This window comes from Manis pentadactyla, chromosome X, assembly GCF_030020395.1.
Source record: "Manis pentadactyla isolate mManPen7 chromosome X, mManPen7.hap1, whole genome shotgun sequence".
In the NCBI taxonomy this organism is placed as follows: Eukaryota; Metazoa; Chordata; class Mammalia; order Pholidota; family Manidae; genus Manis; species Manis pentadactyla.
Window position 1 is genome coordinate 114,186,775 of NC_080038.1, and position 21,841 is coordinate 114,208,615.

General features: G+C 38.3%; 1 pseudogene; it reads right to left on the minus strand.

The window, feature by feature from the left end:
- Positions 1–2,751: 2,751 nt before the first annotated feature.
- LOC118934452 (zinc finger CCHC-type and RNA-binding motif-containing protein 1-like) lies at positions 2,752–3,396 on the minus strand (annotated as a pseudogene).
- Between the last annotated feature and the right edge of the window lie 18,445 nt (positions 3,397–21,841).

The following is a 21,841-nucleotide window of genomic DNA, read 5'->3' on the forward strand; positions in this document are numbered from 1 at the left end:
CCTTCAGTTAAATTGTTTCATATATTTGTAATACAGTAAGATTATTTTGTCACAGTCTGCATTCCACCCTGGAAATGGAACCTCCTAAGTAATTTTTTTAATGTGCCCACATTAATGTTCATTCTTTGTGCTATAAAGTTCTGTGGGTTTTAACAAAAGCAGTGTCATGTATCTGTAATTATGATATCATATGAAATAGTTACACATTGCCCTAAAATATCACCTGTGTTTTTCTATTCAACCTTCTTCTCCCTCCAAACCCCCATTAGCCACTTACCTATTTAGCATTTCTGTATTTTTGTTTTTCCAGAATGTCATGTAAATGCAATCATATGTTAGGCTTATTTCACTTAGCAATATGCATTTAAGATCCACCCATGTTTTCCCACAGCTTGATAGATCCCATATGTTCTTTACAGTTACCCTCAATGATAACTTCTTGCAAAATTATAGGACAACATTGCAACCACATACTGACACTGATCCATTCAAGACAGAGAACATTTTCATCAACAGAAGAATTGTTCATATTGCCATTTTATAAACACACTCACTTCTCTCATGCCCTTTCCTAAACTCCTGGAAACCACTAATCGTGTTTCCATTTTTACAATTTTATTATTTAAGACAATTATGTAAATGGAATAATATAATATGTAACCTTTTGTGATTGACTTTTTCACTCAGTATAAATCTCTGAAGATTCATCTGGGCTATTACATATATCAATACTTTGTTCTTTTACTTCGCTAGGAAGTAGTCCATAGTATCAATGTACCATAGTTTTGTTTTGTTTTAATTAATATTATAGATTTATTTATGATTTGTAAATTTAATACTGAGGTTATGATTACATAATACGAATGCAAACAAATTTAGTAGAAAATGAACTCTTTTTATTTAAATTCTTATGTGGTAAAAACTCCATAACCACAGTTTCTTTAACCATTCATCTATTGGAGGACATTTGGGTTGTTTTTAGTTTTGTTTTTTTTCTATTAAGGTATCCTTGATATACAATCTTATGCAGGTTTCACATGAGCAACATTGTGGTCACTACATTCACCCATATTATCAAGTCCCCCCCACATACCCCATTGCAGTCACTGTCCATCAGTGTAGTAAGATGATATAGGGTCACTACTTGTCTTCTCTGTGCTATACTGACTTCCCCATGCCTCCTCTACATTATGTGTGCTACTATAATGCTGCTTAATCCCCATCTCCCTCCCTTCCCACCCACTCTTCCAACTCCCGTTCCTTTTGATAACTGCTAGTCCCTTCTTGGAGTCTGTGAGTCTGCTGCTGTTTTGTTCCTTCAGTTTTGCTTTGGTGTTATACTCCACAGATGAGTGAAATCATTTGGTACTTGTCTTTCTCTGCCTGGCTTATTTTACTAAGCATAATAACCTCTGGCTCCATCCATGTTATTGCAAATGGTAGGATTTGTTGTCTTCTTATGGCTGAATAATATTCCATGGTGTATATGTACCACATCTTCTTTATCCATTCATCTACTGATGGACACTTAGGTTTCTTCCATTTCTTGGCTATTGTAAATAGTGCTGTGATAAACATAGGGGTGTGTATGTCTTTTTGAATCAGGGATCTTGTTTCCTTTAGGCAAATTCCTAGGAATGCAATTACTGGGTCAATTGGTATTTCTATTTTTAGTTTTTTGAGGAACCTCCATACTGCTTTCCATAGCAGTTGCAACAATTTACATTTCCACCAATAGTGCAGGAAGGTTCCCATTTCTCCAAATCCTTGCCAAGACTTGTTATTTCTTGCCTTTTGGATCTTGGCCATCCTAACTGGTGTGAGGTGATATCTCATTGTGGTTTAAATTTGTATTTCCCTGATGATTAGCGATGTGGAGCCCCATTCTGGTTTTAATTTGCACTTTTCTAATGGCTGTGATGTTGAGCCCCTTTTCATATGCTTATTTGCCAGCTGTATATGCTCTTCAGTGAAATTTGTTCATGTCATTTGCCCATTTTATAATTTAGGTTGTTTTCTTACTATTGAGTTTTGAAAGTTCTTTATATATTCTAAATATTAATCTTTGCTGGATTCATGGTTTGCAAACATTTTCTCTACATGTGTAGCTTGTCTTTTCATCCTCTCAGCAGGGTCTTTTGTAGAGAAAATCTTTTTATTTTTGATGAAGCCCAATTCATGGGTACTTTTCTTTTATGGATCATGTCAAGCCTAAAAACTCTTTGCCAAGTACTAGATTCCAAAGATCATCTCCTGTGTTTTTTTTTTATTTAAAAAAAATTCTCTTGAATATTTTATTAACACTTAATAAGCAATAAATCATTCAACTTTTCAGTCTTTCTGAAGTTTTAGTTTTAAAGATAAAATTTATTTCAAAAGTCCTAGTATAAACAATCAAACATGAATAAACTTTTATAATGAACTTCTTGAGCAAGTCTCTTTAATACCTTTTTTGGGGGGATGCTAATAGCATTATTATGATGGTATTAAGTTATCTTTTATAGCAAGTAAACTGTTTTCAAGATTAATGGTTATTGGCAAATCTTGATTTTTTACTATTCTGCTAAGGCAAGATAGAAACATGATACTTTAAAATTACTTTTCAATTCCCTATGAACTATTTTATAGTAAAAAACGAGTTGGTACTAAGTGTTCTTATGCTCAAGTTCTAAGAGTAACCTTTAGTCCCAGCTGAACTTGATATTCTAAGGTTTTTAAAATGTTAATGGTATTTACATAATAAATATAATTTTAATCACTCAGTTCTTTCTCGTCACTGAAATACGTACCTTTTTTTTTCCTTCAGGCATCTCGAATCACCTGATTTGAGGGACCCCCTGGACTGGTTTCCATTTTTTTTATTCTTGTTCAATTTTGGTTTGCTGGAAAGCTATGGCCTGCCTGAGGCTGTCAAGAGCAGGATCTTCCCCTTCATCTTCACTTTCTTCTACTTCCTCAACTTCTGCTGATTCAGGAGTTTTCTTCTTTTTCTTTTTCTCTTTCTTCTTTGGAGGCTCACATTCTCCAAGCATATTTTTAGGACAGGCATAACTTAAGTGTCCACTTCCCCCACATTCATAACACTTGGATTTATAGAAGTAGTTCCGGCATGGGATGAACTCGGAGGCTTTTCGTTGTCAAGAGTGATGCTCGTCTGTACCACTGCTAAACAACTGTTTGTTGTTTATTGCCTTGGTACAGTTTTGTGCAGTCTTTATCCAAAAATAAAATAAATGCAACCACTTTACTCTTCCTGGTATCTTTATCTTTCATTATAGTAACCTTTCCAACTTTGCCATACTTGGAAAATATCCGGTATAAGTCATTGTTGGTCAGGGAGAAGGGCAAGTTGGATACATACACTGTGCTTTTACTTGGGACCAATCCAGGACTCATTTCTACAGGTGGGACGGCCCATAGGCCATGGCGCAAGCAGTAGGCTCGGGTGGGGCTCAACCCGGGCTATGCCTAGTTCCCCGCCAGGGCTTGGGCATCCCGAGGCCCGGAGGACCAGCGCCAGGGACTAGAAGGGGCCGGGGACAAGAAGGCTCAGGCAGCAGCACTGCTTTGTCCCTGTGTGTTTTTTTTTCTTAAAGATTTATGAAAATTGGGCTTGGGGTGGATTAATGATTGTGCATTGAGCATTGACTCCCCTATACAGAATTTTGTTGTCGTTAGCAACCATTTGATCAATAAATATGAGAGATGCCCTCACAAAAAAAAAAAAAAAAAAAAGAAAGGACAGACTTCCAATGGTAAAATAAATAAGTAACCGGGATGTAATGTATAGCATAAGGAATATAGTCAAGATATTGTAACAGCTTGGTAGGGTGATAGCTGGAACCTAGAATTATGTATATAAATGTTCTACCACTGTGTTGTACACTTGAAACTAATGTAATGTAATACTGTGCGTCAACTACCCTTCAATAAAAAATAATTACTTAAAAAAAAAAAAAAGATTTATGGTTTTACATTTTACATTTAAGTTAGTGATCAATTTTGAGTTAATTTTTGTGTAATGTGTGAGTTTAGTTTGAGAGTCTTTTTTTTTGCCTATGAATGTCCAATTACCCCAGCACCATTTATTGAAACTGTTTCTCCTCCACTACATTGCTTTGGCATCTTTGTCAAAAAATAATTGGGCCTTATTAGATGTGAGTATATTATTAGATTATTTATTGTGTTCAGTTGATCTATGTGTCTGTCCCTCTCCCAATACTACATAGTCTTAATTACTGTAGCTAATACTAAGTTTTGAAATTGGGGAAATTGAGTCCTCCTAATTTATTCTATTTTCTTAAATTCGTTTTAGCCATTCCAGTTACTTTGCCTTTCCGTAAAAATCTTAGAATAATGTTATTTAAATCTCAAAAATATTTCTGGGATTTTTATTGGAATTGAGTTAAACTTATATATAAATTTGGGGGAAATTAACATCTTTGTGATGATCTTCCAAATCTTGAACATGATATCTCTCTCCATTTATTTAGATAATCTTTGATTTCTCTCACCAGAACTTTTTAGCTTTCTTCTACATTGTTGTGGATAAAATGAAAGTTCCTATGGCCAGGATTCTCACCTGGCCCGGTTGGCTAGCTCACTACACACGTGTGGGCAATATGTTGCTATTGATGCTATATAAAGAGCTCTACCCAGTGGTCTTCGCGATAGGGTGGCATGGCTGCAAGGCTGCAGGAGAGCAGAGCAGAGGCTGGAGTGGTGGCAGCATTGAGGACAGAGGCCTGCAGGGTGGCTGTGTGGGGCGACTGTGCAGGCCAAGAGGACGGCTGTGTGGGCAGAGGGGCCCAGAGGCAGAGACCAGCTTGCTGCATGCAGACTTGCTCTTTGCTGTCATTTTCTTTGGTCACATTGAATCCATAGTGAACGTGCCCAGGGCTGAAACCCATTGGCAAGATGGTTGTCCAATGAACATGTGTAAAATTGTTTGTGGCAATCATTTATTATCCTTTTGGCATCTTCAGGGTCTGTAGTTCAAGCTCTTATTCATTTCCAATAATGGTGATTTGTGTTTTGTTCTGTTTTTGGCAGTATTGGTAAAGGCTTGCCAATTTTATTGATTTTTTTTTATTGAAGAACTTGCTTTTTTAAAAATTAAGTGTCTCCATCATTTTCCTGTTTCCAATTCCATTAATTTGCACTCTGATGTTTATTATTTCTTTTCTCCTGTTTGTGTTAAGTTTAATTTCTTCTCCTTTTTCCAGCATCTTGAGGGAAGAACTTAAGCTACTGAGTAAAGATCTACACAATTCTCTCACCCAGGGTTCCCACTATATTACTCCATGGAACAACAAAGTTTTCAATGAGAAAAGTGCCCATTGGAAAGGTGCTACATAGTGACCTTTAGTAGTATAGGAAAACCAAATATTGGCAAATGTGTTCAGCAACAAAACCATATGCTGATAACCTAAAAAGGTCTTGATTTGACTATGACCTTTTTTACCTTGAAAATGAATAAATCTGTTCACAGGCAGGAGTTACTATGGTGTCACTAAAAATATTTCAGTGAAAAGTAGTACATTTTTTGGTCCCTTGTAAATAATGTTGCATCTCCTATTCATATCTTTTCCCAATTGCTAAATAAATTTTTCCTTTTAACATTTCTCCTGTATGTAGATTTACTAAAAATTCCAGTGCTTCATAGTGAAAAATGTAATCTATGTAAGTTTGCCATTTATATAAAATTAAGTTTGCTAAAAACCCTTCTCTTGCCTGCATCTGCTCCTAAAGTACATTGATGGTTGTGACAGATTTAAAACCATTCTTCTGGTCTTTTTAAAAACCCTTAGAAGCATTAGTTTAAAAGAGAGGGTGCAAGGGGTAATTGCTTTAATAGTTGGTTTCCAGGAAACTAAAAGCCAAGACTTGTTACTAAGAAATTTCCTATAAATTACCTGGAGTTAGAATTGACTCAACCTGACTCAAACTTTGGCTATGCAGGCAATAGGGTGCAATGAGTCCATGATTATTTCAAGTATTTTTAATCTGTGAGGCTGAGAGGTGTTACACTATTAAAAGAAATAAGAAACATGGGGGATGGGGTGGGGGAAGGCCTGCAACTGTGGAGATAGGGCAGAACATCAGATAGAGATATCAAGCTCAGTAGGCCCTTGAAAAATGGGGGGTTGGGTGGGGGTGAGGGTCAGAAATATAGAATTCATATCTTCCAGAAATGTTTATTGACTGGCTATCAGATTCTAGATTCTGTTTTCTGCTATTGGATGTATTTGCACAGAAAGTAGACTTGCAGTCTTTAATACTGGATAAGACTGTAAAGGGTCGGTATAAAGAGAGAAGAGCCAAATCCACATGCTCTGTCACTCTTAAACTTAGGAAATGGTAAAAAGGAAGTGGGAGAAGGAAAAGTCGAAGAGGTGACAGAAGAAGCAGGAGAATGAAATTCAACAGAAGCCAAGGAGGAGAGAATTTCAAGGAAGGGATGATAAACAGGAAGAGATGGCTTAGAGAGTTTGAAGAAACTGGAAAAAAAAAGAATACTAGAGATACATTGAGGAAATAACATAATAATAATAGTTAATATGTATTGAACACTAAGTGCTTCGAATTTATTACCCTTTACTGTGATTATGTTACAAAGGATATTATTATTTCTATTTTACAGATTGAGGAAATTAAGACTTGATGAAGAAAACCAGAGCCTAACAGTGGTTAGAGGGGTAAAACAGACCTTATTCAGGAACTATTGCAATAGGGGAAAAGGGCCTCAGTATAGAACTAGGATCAATTCTGAATACAGAAAGGACTAGTGAGGATTTATAGTCAAAGAGGTGGGAGTGAGTTGGTAGAGGAAACATCAAGCATAGGGAGAATCTAGCTAAATTATTGTGGGCAGATTCTTGCTGAAGGCAGGTCAATGTGACCAACTATGAGGGGTGGGAATGAGGAATTTGATAAGATAACAAGGGTAATTAGATATCAAGTACGGGGAATTCTTGCTAAACTGACTTAGCAGGATTCTTGCTACAAATGGACTAAGCAGGTCAAATATAAGTCACAAGAACAAAATGTAGTAAAAAAGAGGGCTCAGAGGAGACTAACGTTTGGTTAAGGAGAGGAGTCTTTGTCAGGCTCACTGGTTAACTTGTTGAAGGGAAAGAGTAGAGCAGAAGTTTAAATTCAGCTCTGTCTGGTCCTAGATTCATCTACTTTTTGATTTCAGAATAAAGAGTTGCAGTCAGTGTAAGCAAAAGCCAATGGTTCCCAAATATTCCTACACATTAGAACCAACTGGCAGCATTAAAAAAATCATGCTTAAGTCATAATGTTGCCAGGCAGCTACTTCTGGGGAGGTCTTTCCTTACACTCCAAGTGAAACCTCAACCTAGATGGGGGAGGGTTTTTGACTCTGAATGAGAAAGAATTCCTGAACAGGTCAGAAGAATGTAGGTAAGGAAGGAATTCATTAAGGCAACAGTAGCAGGGAATGGCAACTGCCTCGCAGGCAGCAGAGAGCAGGAAAGTGCAGGGGGGTGGGAAGTTTGCTGAACTCCTACTTGGCATAGGGCACACCCCTTTGCCAACTCCTAAAGCCAGGGTTACCTGGCATCCTATTCTGCTTGGATCTTCTTGGATCTGCACAGTGTGGGGACTAGCTCCTACCACACCAGGATTTGGGGGAGTCATGGAGCACAGGATGGAGGGAGATTATGTTCTGAGAACTTCATAAAGAAAGGAGATTTTCAGGCAGGCTACTATAGAGCAGATCACACAGTTGCAGATCTGTCCAGGTCAACCAGGTGACAGGAACTTGCAAACTCTAATCAGAGCTCTCAGCAGACCTTTCTTACTTATCTGGAGTAAAAAGAGACAGGGTGACGACTTGGAAATAGAATGAAATAGCAAAGTAACTAAGATGCTTACCACTGGAAGAGTGCAGAGACAAAATGCAATAAACTGATTAGTGAGAAGGCTTTATTTAAGAAGTACAAAATCTCACCTAAAAATCAGACTTGGCTGCATAAAGATGGCAGCATGAGAGGTGAGACAGAGGCCTCCTCCCAAAACCACATATAATACAAAAATACAGTTAATACAACTAATCCTAAAAGAGCAACAGGAAAGACGTCTGTGTCAAATGCATACACCTGGAGAAAAAAACAGACCTCGTGGAACACGGTAATGTACCAAAACTGTGATCAGGCAAGATCCAAGCCCTTCCCCCACCCCAGTTCAACAGCCGGGGGAAGACAAACAGAGTGGGGAGGGGGTGGAAGCCTAGGACAGCTGAACAACCAGCCCTGGAGATCTGCTTTGGGAGCATGAACCTACATTGCATGGTGCTCTGGAGATTAGTGGGATTGGAAAGCTAAGACATGTGGAATACTTGGAGAGACTGAGATTCCAGCCATTTGTGGAAAACAGGGATCCACATCCTGCTGCTTTGGGACAAAAGAAAGGTGGGCAGTCTGAGAGACTTCCTAACAGCAAGAGGGCTGCTAAAGGGGCAAGGATTGCACAGAGCTTACTGCTCAGGAGAAAGGATAGGTAGACAAAATTGGGTGCACGCTGCCCAGCAGCTTGGGAACTTTCAGGAGCTTCAGGCTCTCCATCACCCTGGCTGGCTACACAACTCTGAGGCTCCCTACTGTGATACACAGCCTGCTGCACCTCCTTCCTGGCTGGCCCAGGCTCATAAACTGGCAGCCCCTGTCCTGGAATCAGGCCAGCCAGAGGGAATCCCCACCTATGGCAGCTACGAACACAAAGCACAGAAGCTTACGCCTGTGTGCTGGGAAGCAGAAAACAGCTCTTTCCTCCCCCCAAGCACCAGTGCTGCTACACCTGAGACCTCTGATATTACTCCAGGGGCAGAGCAGCTCCAGAGAGTAGATCTTCTGGGCATTGGAGGGCACCACATACTAATATGAAAGGTCAAAGGAGCCTGGTTCAAACCAAAATCCCACAAACACCAGAAAAAGGACAAATGAAAATGGATGCACCAATCTTCCTGAAAGAGATTTCAAAATAAAAATCATAATCATGCTCATGGAGGTACAGAAAAATATTCAAGAACTTAGGGTAGAATTTAGGATTGAGATTGAATCATTAAGGAATATAATATCTGAAATGAAACATACAATGGACAGACTTAAAAGCAGATTAGATGTAGTAGAGGAGAATGTAAAGGGAATAGAAATTTGAGAAGAGGAATACAAATAAGCTGATGTGGACAGTGAAGAAAGGTTGGCTAGGAATGAGAGAATTTTTAGATAACTGTGTGACCAATCCAAATGGAACAGTATTCATATTATGGGGATACCAGAAGAAGAAGAGAGAGAAAAGGGATAGAAAGTGTCTTTGAGGAGGTAATTGCTGAAAACTTCCCCAATCTGGGGAAGGAAATAGTCTCTCAGGCCATGGAAGTGCACAGATTTCCCAACACAAGGGACCCAAGGAAGACAACACTAGGCCATATAATAATTACAGTGGCAAAGATAAAGAATAAGGACAGACTTTTAAAAGCAGCCAGAGAGAGATAAAAGATCACATACAAAGGAAAACCCATCAGGCTATCATAAGACATCTCAACAGAACACTTACAGGCCAAAAGGGAGTGGCATGTTAGGTTTAATGTAATGAAGCACAAGGGCCTTGAACCAAGAATACTCTACTCTGCAAGATTATCATTGAAATTTGAAGGAGGGATTAAACAATTTCCAGAAAAGCAAAAGCTGAGAGAATTTACCTCACACAAACCAACTCTACTGTGTATTTTGGAGGGACTGTTATAGATGGAAGTGTTCCTAAGGATCAATAGCTGTCACCAGAGGAAATAAAACCACAGTAAAGAAAGTAGAACAATTAATTAATAAGCAGATACAAAATCAAGTAAACAACCCACAAAATCAATCAAGAGATAGACAAACAGTACAGAATATGATACCTAATATATGAAGAATGGAGGAAGAAGAAAAAGGAGGGGAAAAAAACCCTTTAGATTGTATTTGTAATAGCATGCTGAGTGACTTAAATCAGACTATTGGATAGTGAAGAAGTTACCTGTGAACCTTTGGTAACCACGAATTTAAGCCTGCCATGGCAAAGAATACATACTTATCGATAATCAGCCTAAATGTAAATGGTCTGAATGCACCAATCAAAAGACATAGAGTTACTGAATGGATAAAAAAACAAGTCCAGTCCATATGCTGCCTACAAGAGACTCACTTCATACTAAAGACATACATAGACTAAAAGTGAAGGGATGGAAAAAGATATTTCATGAAACTAATAGGGAGAAAAATGCTGATGTAGCAATACTTTTATCAGACAAAATAGACTTCAAAACAAAGAAAGTAACAAGAGACAAAGAAGGACATTACATAATGATAAAGGGGTCAGTCCAACAAGAGGCTATAACCATTATAAATATCTATGCACCAAACACAGGAGCACCTACATATGTGAAACAAATGCTAACAGAATTAAAGGGGGAAATAGAATGCAGTGCATTCAATTTAGGAGAATTCAACACACCACTCACTCCAAAGGACAGATCAACCAGACAGAAAATAAGTAAAGAGACAGAGGCACTGAACAACATATTAGAACAGATGGACCTAGCAGACATCTACACAACACTCCACCCAAAAGGAGCATGATACACATTCTCCTCAAGTGCATGTGGAACATTTTCAAGAATAGATCATATATTAGGCCACAAAAAGAGCCTCAGAAAATTCAAAAATATTGAAATTGTACCAATTTGCTTCTGAGACCACAGAGGTACGAAATTAGAAATAAATTACAAATGAAAAAGCCCCTAAACCCATGGAAGCTTAACAACATGCTCCTAAATAATCAAAGGATCAATGATCAAATGAAAACAGAGATTAAGCAATATATGGAGACAAATGACAAAAATAATTCAACACCACAAAATCTGTGGGACACAGTGAAGGCTATGCTAAGAGGGAAGTTTATTACAATATTGGCTTACCCCAGGAAAGAACGGTCCCATATGAACAGTCTAAACTCACAATTAACTAAACGAGGAAAAGAAGAACAAAGGAGGCCCAAAGTCAGTAGAAGCAGGGCCATAATAAACATAAGAGCAGAGATAAATAAAATTGAGAAGAATAAAACAATAGAAAGAATCAATGAAACCAGGAGCTGGTTCTCTGAGAAAGTAAACAAAATAGATAAACCCCTAGCCAGACTCATGAGGGAAAAAAAGAGAGTCTAAACACATAAACAGAATCAGAAATGAGAAAGGAAAAATCAGTATGGACATCACTGTAATACAAAGAATTATTAGAGAATACTATGAAAAATTATGTGCTAATAAACTGGATAACCTAGAAGAAATGGACAACTTTCTAAAAAAATACAATCTTCCAATGACCCAAGAAGAAATAGAAAATCTGAACATACAAATTACCAGCAATGAAATTGAATTGGTAATCAAAAAACTACCGAACAACAAAACCTCTGGACCAGATGGCTTCACAGCTGAATTTCATCAAATGTTTAGTGAAGACCTAATATCCATGTTCCTTTAAGTTTTCCAAAAAGTAGAAGAGGAGGGAATTCTTAGAAACTCATTCTATGAGGCCAGCATCACTCTAATACCAAAACTAGGTAAAGACACCACAAAAAAAGAAAACTACAGACCAACATCCCTGATAAACACAGGTGGAAAAATACTCAACAAAATATTAGCAAACCGAATTCAAAAATACATCAAGAGGATCATACACCATGATCAAGTGGGATTCATCCCAGGGATGCAACGATGGTAGAAGATTTGAAAATCCATCAACATCATCCACCACATCAACAAAAAGAAGGACAAAACCCACATGATCATCTCCATAGATGCTGATAATGCATTCAACAAAATTCAACATCATTCATGATAAAAAAATCTCTCAACAAAATGGATATGGAGGGCAAATGCCTCATCATAATATCATAATAAAGGCCATATATGACAAATCCACAGCCAACATCATACTTAACAGCCAGAAACTGAAATCTTTGATGTTGAAATCACAAAGAAGACAAGAATGCCCACTCTCCTCACTTTTATTCAACATAGTTCTGGAGGTCCTAGCCACAGCAATCAGAAAACACAAAGAAATAAAAGGCATCCAGACTGGTAAAGAAGAAGTTAAACTGTCCCTCTTTGCAGATGACATGATATTGTACATAAAAAACCTTAAAGAATCCATTCCAAAAGTACTATAACTAATATCTGAATTCAGCAAAGTTGCAGGATACAAAATTAATACACAGAAATCTGTCCCATTCCTATACACTAATGATGAACTAGCAGAAAGAGAAATCAGGAAAACAATTCCATTCACAATTGCATCAAAAAGAATAAAATACCTAGGAATAAACCTAACCAAGGAAGTGAAAGACCTATACCCTGAAAACTACAAAACACTCATGAGAGAAATTAAAGAAAGACCAATAAATGGAAATACATCTCATGCTCATGGATAGAAAGAATTGATGTTGTCAAAATGGCCATCCTGCCTAAAGCAATGTACAGATTCAACACAATCCCTATAAAATACCGACAGCATTCTTCAACGAACTAGATCAAATAGTTCTAAAATTCATATGAAAGCATAAAAGACCCTGAATAGCCAAGCAATCCTGAGAAGGAAGAATAAAACTGGGGGGATTACGCTCTCCGACTTCAAGCTCTACTACAAAGCTGCAGTAATCAAGATAATTTGGTACTGGCACAAGAACAGACCCATAGACCAAATGGAACAGACTAGAGAGCCCAGATATAAACCCAAACATATATGGTCGATTAATATACGATAAAGAAGCCATGGATATACAATGGGCAAATGACAGCCTCTTCAACAACTGGTTTTGGCAAAACTGGAAAGCTAGCTGCAAGAGAATGAAACTGGATTATTGGCTAACCCCATATGTAAAAGTAAACTCAAAATGGATCAAAGACCTGAATGTAAGTCATGAAACAATAAAACTCTTAGAAAAAGACATTCTCTTGAATATAAGCATGAGCAACTTTTTCCTGAATGCATCTCCTCAGGCAAGTCAGACAAAAGCAAAAATGAACAAGTGGGACATTATCAAACTAAAAAGCTTCTGTACAGTAATGGACACAATCAGCAGAACAAAAAGGCATCCTACAGTATGGGAGATTATATTTGTAAACGACATCTGACAAGGGGTTAACATCCAAAATATATAAAGAATTTACACACCTCAACTCCCAAAAAGCAAATAATATGATTAAAAATGGGTGGAGGATATGAACAGACAACTCTCCAAAGAAATTCAAATGGCCAAGAGGCACATAAGAAGATGCTCTACATCACTAATTATCAGGGAAATGCAAATTAAAACCACAATGAGATATCACCTCATACCTGTTAGGATGGCCAGCTTTCAAAAGACTAGGAACGACAAATGCTAGTGAGGATGTGGAGAAAGGGGAACCCTCCTACACTGCTGTTCGGAATATGAACTAGTTCAACCATTGTTGTAAGCAATGTGGAAGTTCCTCAAAAAACTAAAAATAGAAATACCATTTGACCCTGGAATTTCACTCCTAGGAATTTCCCCAAAGAAAGCAGGAGCCCAGTTTGAAAAAGACATATATACCCCTATGTTTATTGCAGCACTATTTACAATAGCCAAGAAATGGAAGCAACCTAAGTGTCCATCAGTAGGATACTGATGAATGGATAAAGAAGAGGTGATACATATACACAATGGAACACTACTCAGCCATAAGAAAGAAACAAATCTTATCATTTGCAACAATATGGATGGAGCTAGAGGGTATTATGCTCAGTGAAATACATCAGGCAGAGAAAGACAAGTACCAAATGATTTCCCTCATTTGTGGAATATAACAACAAAGCAAAACTGAAGGAACAAAACATTAGCAGACTCACAGACTCCAAGAAGGTATAGTGGTTGCCAAAAGGGAGGGGTGGGGAAGGGCAGGTGGGGGAGGGAGGTGGAAGGGGATTGAGGGGTATCATTATTAATTCACATGGTGTGGGGGGTCATGGGGAAGACAGTGTAGCACAGAGAAGACAAGTAGCACTCTGTGGCATCTTTCTACACTGATGGACAGTGACTGCAATGGGGTATGTGAGGGACTCAATAAAATGGGTGAATGTAGTAACCACATTATTTTTCTTTTGAAACCTTCATAAGAGTGTATATCAATGATACCTTAATTTAAAAAAAAATTTTAATGTACACAGTCAAAGAAAGAGGAGTGTGGGCATCCTTAGAGAGGAGGCACACTTAAGGGTTTAGGATTCTGTCTTTTAAGGCTTTCAAGAATACGGCAAAGGGCGGGTGTGGGGTGGGGGTTGGTGAGCAGAGGCTTGACATATGGTCTCATGAGGTCTCTCTCCAGTGAGACACATTATGTTACTATCCACAGTTAGTCCTCTAGATAATTCTGTAAGATAAACTTAATACAAGGAATTTATTGATCTGGTTCTTCTCCAAGATAGTGGTTCCCTGAAGCACTGGGAACATATCAATTAAGACTTCTTGCCCTGCCTTAAGATTGGGTGGGTTATTGTCTGCTTACCAAAGAATATGTCAGAAACCTTACCCCCTAACTCCCTGGTTTTTAAAATGGAATCTTAGCCTTAAGATGGAGTCCTTCCTGTTCTTCTATACTATTTATATATCAGCATTTTTCATCATTGGCAGTGAAAGTTAATCATGATGTTTGTCCCATATCCCTACCTGACATCAATAATGCCTATACCAATTAAATCAGGATGTCTGGTATCAGTAATTTTGTAAAGATTCCCCAGGTGATTCCAATGTGCAGAAAGTTGGGAACCACTGGCCTGATGAGTAAGTAGGCCAGGAAGGAGAAGGCAGTGCAGAGTGTGCCTTCAAGCAATTTGCTGCTAAAAAGAAGGGAATTAAACTGAAAAAGTCAGGAGTTTAGGAGAAATAAAGTTAAATGAAAGAAAATCTTCTCCCAACCTAGAAAACCTCTCCACAAAAAGCATAGAATCAGAAAACAGTTTTATATCATTGAATAAACATTTACCCAGGATGTATTACATCACAGGCCATCTGCTCTGAGATCACAAAAACAGAACTTTTACCCTTTTATATAGATAAAGAGATAAAATACATTATGGATATGTTTTCAAGATAAACAATGCCTAGTCTTTAAGTAAGAGAACGTGATAGCACCTTTTGTCACACACAGTTCATCCTAACTTCATCATGGAAATTGGGGAGACCATATTAGTTGATTTATTTTATCCCGTAAGGAAATAAAACTTCTCACGTCTTAACAGGTGGTAGTTTTGTCAACTGGAGCAAGGTGCCCACTAAAGTTAGGGTCTTACACTCATGCAGGAATGGAAGAAAGGGGTACTATCTCCCTTGATCTTTACATCTCAAAAAGATAGCTCCTAGATCTTTGAGAAAACATTCCTGAGTTGTAAGACTGGTGAGAGGCTTATTTAGCCATTATAATGTTTTATATACATGTGCAAAGGACAGAGAAAGAAATTCTGAAACAAAAGGGAAGAGGGCAGTCTGTTCCTTTATTTCTGACAGGGAAAATTAAGCATCTCAGTTTAATTTGTACCTGCCCTTGCAGGAGATATCAGGATTAAGGAGATTTTGTTTTCTTTTCTATTGTAGGGGAGAAAAAATAATTTTCCCTCTACCCTTCTAGTTTATTGACTGAGACTCTTCTGTAATAACAGACAGATTAATAGGAGAAAAACAAACAGGATTTTAATATCATGTATACTTCCTGTATACATGGGAGAGACCCAGGAAAACTAAGTAACTACCTGAAATGGCCCAAACCAACATTTTAAATATTATCTCCAGCTAAAGAAAAAAGAAAATGTTGAGGGCAGTTATGGTAGGTTAACAGACAAAGCACAGTAAACAAGGGTATGGTTGCTATGCAGATTTAAGTGCTTTTAGAGATTTAGTCATCCTTCTCTTTCTGGTACAGAGAGGGAGACACCTTTACAAATCCCTTATAAATGTAAATATCTCTTACAAAAGATTACTAGTTTTCAGAGCATTTCCTGTGTCTATATTTCTTAGACATAACCAGCTCAAGATAATCCTTGTGCCAAGGAGGCATATTTTGGGGTTGCATATTCTCCTCTCTTTCACTGTTTTTTCATGGAGAAATGGGAAAAAGTTTGCAAGCTGAGGATGAAAAGCCATGCAGGAAGAGGATATTAAATATTTCAAGGAGTATAGGTATTGATGGAAAAGGCTTCCAGAACAGCAAAGAAGTAGTAAAATAAACATCTAAATAGTAAGTTTAGGCCAAGAAGAAGGAGATTTCTTTCTCTGAAATGAGAGGGTAAAAACGCTGACATATGATTTTCTGGGGGAGGGATCTTACCTATCTTGCTCCTCTGGAAACTACAGTGTTCATCCATTAGCATGATTGACAGGGACTAAGCCCACTTTCAACAGTCACAGTCCAGGGCTGGCACATTTCAGGAGGATGAAATTAACAATAGCATTCCTTCAGCCACTATCCTCTGATTAGGAAGATTGTAACAGACATGCCAATGATTTATTTGAACTTGCTCTGATTTATATTACCAAAATATGCTTCAGTCAGTATCAGAGGCCTTACATTTCCAAGCTATCCAAGGCCCTGTAACTGACCAGGAGAAATCTTGATGTGTCAAAGCCAAGTAGTTTTTGACAGAAATCTTTCTATTTTATCTAAGATTTCTTTTATAAATATGAGAGACCAAACAGTTAACTCTGAAAAGCACAAAAAGAAAATAAGTTAAATGCAACTCAGAGATTTTGTTTTTGTTTTTTTCCTGCTGCCACTCCAGGTTTTCATCAAGTGTCAGGTACTGCACATCCAAGGTCATTTGAAGCATCCTGTTAAGTACTCCATGAAATATTTGTATTTTCATCTATTAAAATCAATTAATTGAAGATTCAGAAGGTAAAATCTTGGCTGAAAATACCAGATTTGTGTAGAATTATATGATAATACACACATTGGGGAATTGAAGGGCAAAGCTACAATGCCCAACAGGATTCTACAGTGCCAGCTTGAAGCAGGAGGAAAAGCACAGAACTAAAGATTCTAACCTCAGCCATTTAAACATTGTTCACTAAGTGACCTAGAATAATATTCTGAGTTAACCCTTCTGGACCTCAATTTCCTTATTTGACAAAAGTCTTTGATTTTGTTTTGTCCTAGGAGGCAAAATTATGCTCAGAGACTGAGTTTGTCTTGCTAGCAATTTATTGAATGCAGGTTCACTACAGGAATTATAATTTTACAAGCCAATAGCATATAGGCTAATGTCTCTGAATAAGCCAATAAAAAATAACACACTCCAAATCAATGATAGATCAATTACACTATCGTTCCAAGCAAGAGGAGAGGAAAGGAACAAAGTCCAACTTTAGTTGAGGTGCACCTTTACATGAGTTGGTACTTGGGAGAGCCAGTTTAGCCAATCAAGAGATCATTTCCAGCTGCCAGCACAAAAAAGTTCCCTGCTGCCAGAGCACACTGCTAGGGAACACCAGGGTCCATGTCTTCTTTTTGGTGTGGCTGCATGGCTTTCACAATGGCAAAAGAGCTAATTTTTCCAAGGTCTTCAGAGAGCTATTTAGATCAGCAAATTGTAAACTCCCACAGACCCAACACTCAGATAGTCCTCACAAACTTAGTATTTATAGTCAAAATATCCCATTGACATAGTTGTGTCTTCATGTTTTTCCTGATAAGCCCCCAGTAGGGCCTCTCAGCAGCTGAGCTACCAAGTTCTTATCAGTAAAAACAGATGAATAACGACACACTGACTCATCTTACCTCATTCTTATACCAAAAGAACTTTACTCTTAAAAACAATTTCATTTTTGTCATAAACAAGTGGATTTGGAATCATATCAAACCAATCAGATTGGTTAAATTAATTAAACAAGGAGGCCACTGGACTGAGGTGGTTCTAATGGTGCCTACATGAGCAAACCAAACTCGAATCCTGTAAGTACCCCAAATTACAAAATCAAAATCTAAGGACAATGCGAGTAAAGGGAAGTTTGCACCCAGAATTTCCTACCCTATTTGCATATCAGTAGACCATGGCAGGGCCACTTAGGGACAAAAAGGGGAGAGAAAACAGCTATTCTCTCCTCCCACTCCTGGTACCTAACTAATAGGGTACCTGCCAGTCACCAGGGACCCACCCATGGATTTCCTCCCAGAAGGGGTGGGGTGGAGTGAGTGGGCGCATGGCCTAGGGGACAGAAGGAGCACGGGGGCTGGTAAGTGAACCAGAGTGAGCTGTAATAAAAACTCTTTCTCCCAACCTGCCCTTCCCCTTGTCCTCCTTTGGTTTTCTCAGATTCACAGCAAACTTGCCCCAGGCAGGGGGCCCACTTCTCCCAGAGCTTCAGACGAGCAATCACAAATAGCCAGCTAAGTTTTAAGTTATAGAGAATAATTTCCTTACTTTGCCTCTGCCTTTTCCCTATAAAAATGTTTTCCTAGTTCCCTTCAGTGCAGCACTTCCAACCTCTTCTGGTTTGGCACTGCCAGACTCAAATTGATTTTTGCTCAAATAAATTCTTAAAATTTGAATATGCCTCAGTTTATCATTTACCAGATTCCATGATTTATGCTCCAGCTTGTACTGAGAAAGGAACAAGATAAAATGCCCTTAAACTGCAGGATCTGGAATTAGAACTTGCTGTGAGGAAAAATCTTCCAAAATATGATAGTTAAATTGAAAATCTTCCTTGACTTATTTTTTAAATAGGAAAATTCCCTATATATGAAATAGTTGTGAACAAAAATATAAGGAAGAGTCTCATTTGATGGTCCTTCTTGGCCACAAGAGCCACTGATTATAAAATAAGTAAATGAAATGTTCTCCACAAGCCAGCTTCACTGGGGAATCAGGCAAATGCATTTGGATATGTTTGATTCATGCACCATGGGTGAGCAGCTCCTACTGAGGTCCAAAAGCAATCTGACCACTAGAAAGCTCTGGATTTTTCTCCAGAGCATTAGCATTTTTATTGCTTTATGATACATTCACATCCATATAAAAGTGATTTACTCCCTTGGTATGTGCAATATACTAAAGAATTAGTACTGGAACAGCCTCAGGAGTCAAATAACCCAAACCCAGAATTCTAAGTAGTAGAGATTAATTTTTGGAATGTTTCTCGGTAATTAAATCTAGCAATGAAGGTGATTCCACCACTCTCCTAAATATTTTTTTTCAACTCTTTTAACTTTCACTGACTAATTTCCTCATGTGCATAAAAATCATTTAGGGATGACTATGAATATTTATATTATAGGAGACCAGAATATGCCACCCAAATATGTCTCTTTGGCACAAGGATTATTTTTAGCTACTTATTTTGAGAAATAGAAGACATAAGAGAAGCTCTGAAAAGAGAGTAGAAGTTGCCCTTTCTTAGGGAAATTTACAATTACAAAGGAAATCTTGATTTATATGGGTGTTTCTGCACCAGGAATTGAAGGATGACTCTAAATCACAAGAGAATCTTATCAATGGACAATTCTCATCTTAAATCTGCATAACAAACCTTACTCTTGTTTACCTAGCTTTTCTGGATCACCTTCCCATAATTAGCCTCCCCTACATCCTTCTTTTGTTTTAGCTGAGGATGATTTTTCTTTCCAGAGGCAAAGGACTTAATTCCTTATAATACAGCAAGCAGCAGGTGATTATCAACACATGTCTCATTCCCTTGCCCCCGTGTTCTCCAGAGGTGATATAGAGGGCCCTGATAGATGCCTGTCCAGGCATCCATGTTGCTAGCATCTAGGCGGCTGAACTAGAATTACCTTTGAAACTCCTAGCTTCCGTTTTGGCCTGGCTGCCACCCAGAGAGTCTATCAATCAGGCCTACCTGAGGTTACTGGTAGAAGAAAGAAATATCATATCTAGCAATGGTCAGGGAAGAATCCTGAGTTTTCCAAATAGTTTTATATATTTCCTCTCCCCTTTCCTCCTCTGATTATTAGTCAGGAAGAAGCTGAAAGATCAAACCATCCTAGAAAGTCTACTGAAAGGGAGCAGAATTATACTACCCCAAAATGTCACTTTTACGTGAGGATTATTTTGAGCTAAAGGCAATCAAAACTCCTCAGTACCAAGAAAAGCTCTTTACCTCCCACCTCAACCACTTTAATTTACATTGGAAAGGAGGTTTGTACCTGGAAGAGAGTTATTATCAGAGATACCATTTTTACCTAAGAAACTTTTCTGCATAACAGGGCAACCTTGTTTTCCAAATATCTCTTCTCACCTTCCTGTGACTGACTGGCCTTCTTCCCTTTATATTCCCAGACTCTTACCCCTTTCCTTAGCTCATAATGTTATATAAGCCTCAATTGCCTGACTGCCTTTGGATCTTCATGTCTTTATGGGGTACCCATACATATGTAATCTTGTTTGTTTTTCTCCTGTTAATCTGTTTTACATCAGTTTGATTATTAGGCAAGCCAAAAATCTTTCTGCCCCTATATTCTCATTGAGCAACCATATTGTCTTACTAAAAGGTATGAACTAGGAAGAAGAAGCGTGGGTAGAATCAGAAATTATTTTAGATGATTTTTAAACATCCATTCCCTTCTCAATGATGCCAGCAGCCTAAAGTTGATAAGAGACATGAATGTCCATCAAATGCCATTAACGTTAGCCCATTTTTCAGTGGTCTTTATGACAAAAGGCAAACTACTGTCAGATTGTAGACAGTTTGGAAAGCAGAACATGGCACAGCTTTGATTCAGTCCTCATAATTGGATGGCCAGTTATCTGATCAGACTGGAATAGCATTACCATGACCAGAAAAAAATGTTGCCGTTCATGAAATACAACAGATAGACTTGAGTGGGATCAAAGATTCTACATATTCAATTGGATAGAAGAAGGAATTAGCAATGACTCCTGTAATATGTGCTCCCACTTTGAATCAAATGAGTCAATTTTTGTCAAGAGTCACAAGTTTGGCCTGATGTGGTGACTTCTGAACCAGAAACATACTGTCCTTTACCTTTTGCCCAGTCTATGAGTGGATGTGTTGGTCCAAGATGTCAGCACAGGAAGAGACTGAATTCACCTCCTGCCATGTACACAGGAATTTGTATCTACATATAGAGCAGTTCATCTTGAGGAAGAACTGAGCACTGAGTGAACAGCTTCTGAACAATGAGGGATAGAGAGACCACATAAAAAAAAGGAGAGATGGAGGCACTGTAATGGTAGGGCCCCACCCGTAACACTGAGACCTGCAGTAGGGAGGGATATCACTGAGGGACCTGCACAGATTCACCTACCCTGGGGCAAAGAAAAAACAAGTAGTTTAAAGGGCAACTAGACTATAATTGAAATAAGTCAATTTACCAAATTATACAACCTGCCAAATGGCAGGGAAGGGGTGGAACTTGCTCTGGCATCAGAAGTGCTATTGAGTACCACTGTTTATGTTGATAGCACAGAAAGAAATAGGATCTGAACACCTATACCAGCTTAAGACATCCCCTGTGGTGGCTCCTCCATTGCACCCAAATGTATCCACGCAAGATCTGGCAGTTGTACCAAGGTGTTACTAGTATGTCACACATCAGGACTCCTATGGCCCATGTCCCTCTTTCCCCTGGTCCTCCCACCAGGGTTTCCCAAGCATAGGACACACTGGAATACCCCTGGCTCATGCTCAACCAGCCTCCAGCCAGTCAGCCAAAGCCACTAAGCACATACAATCTACCCAGGGGATGTTCCTACACAAAGCCACTCCATAAGATGGGGAGAGGTAGCTG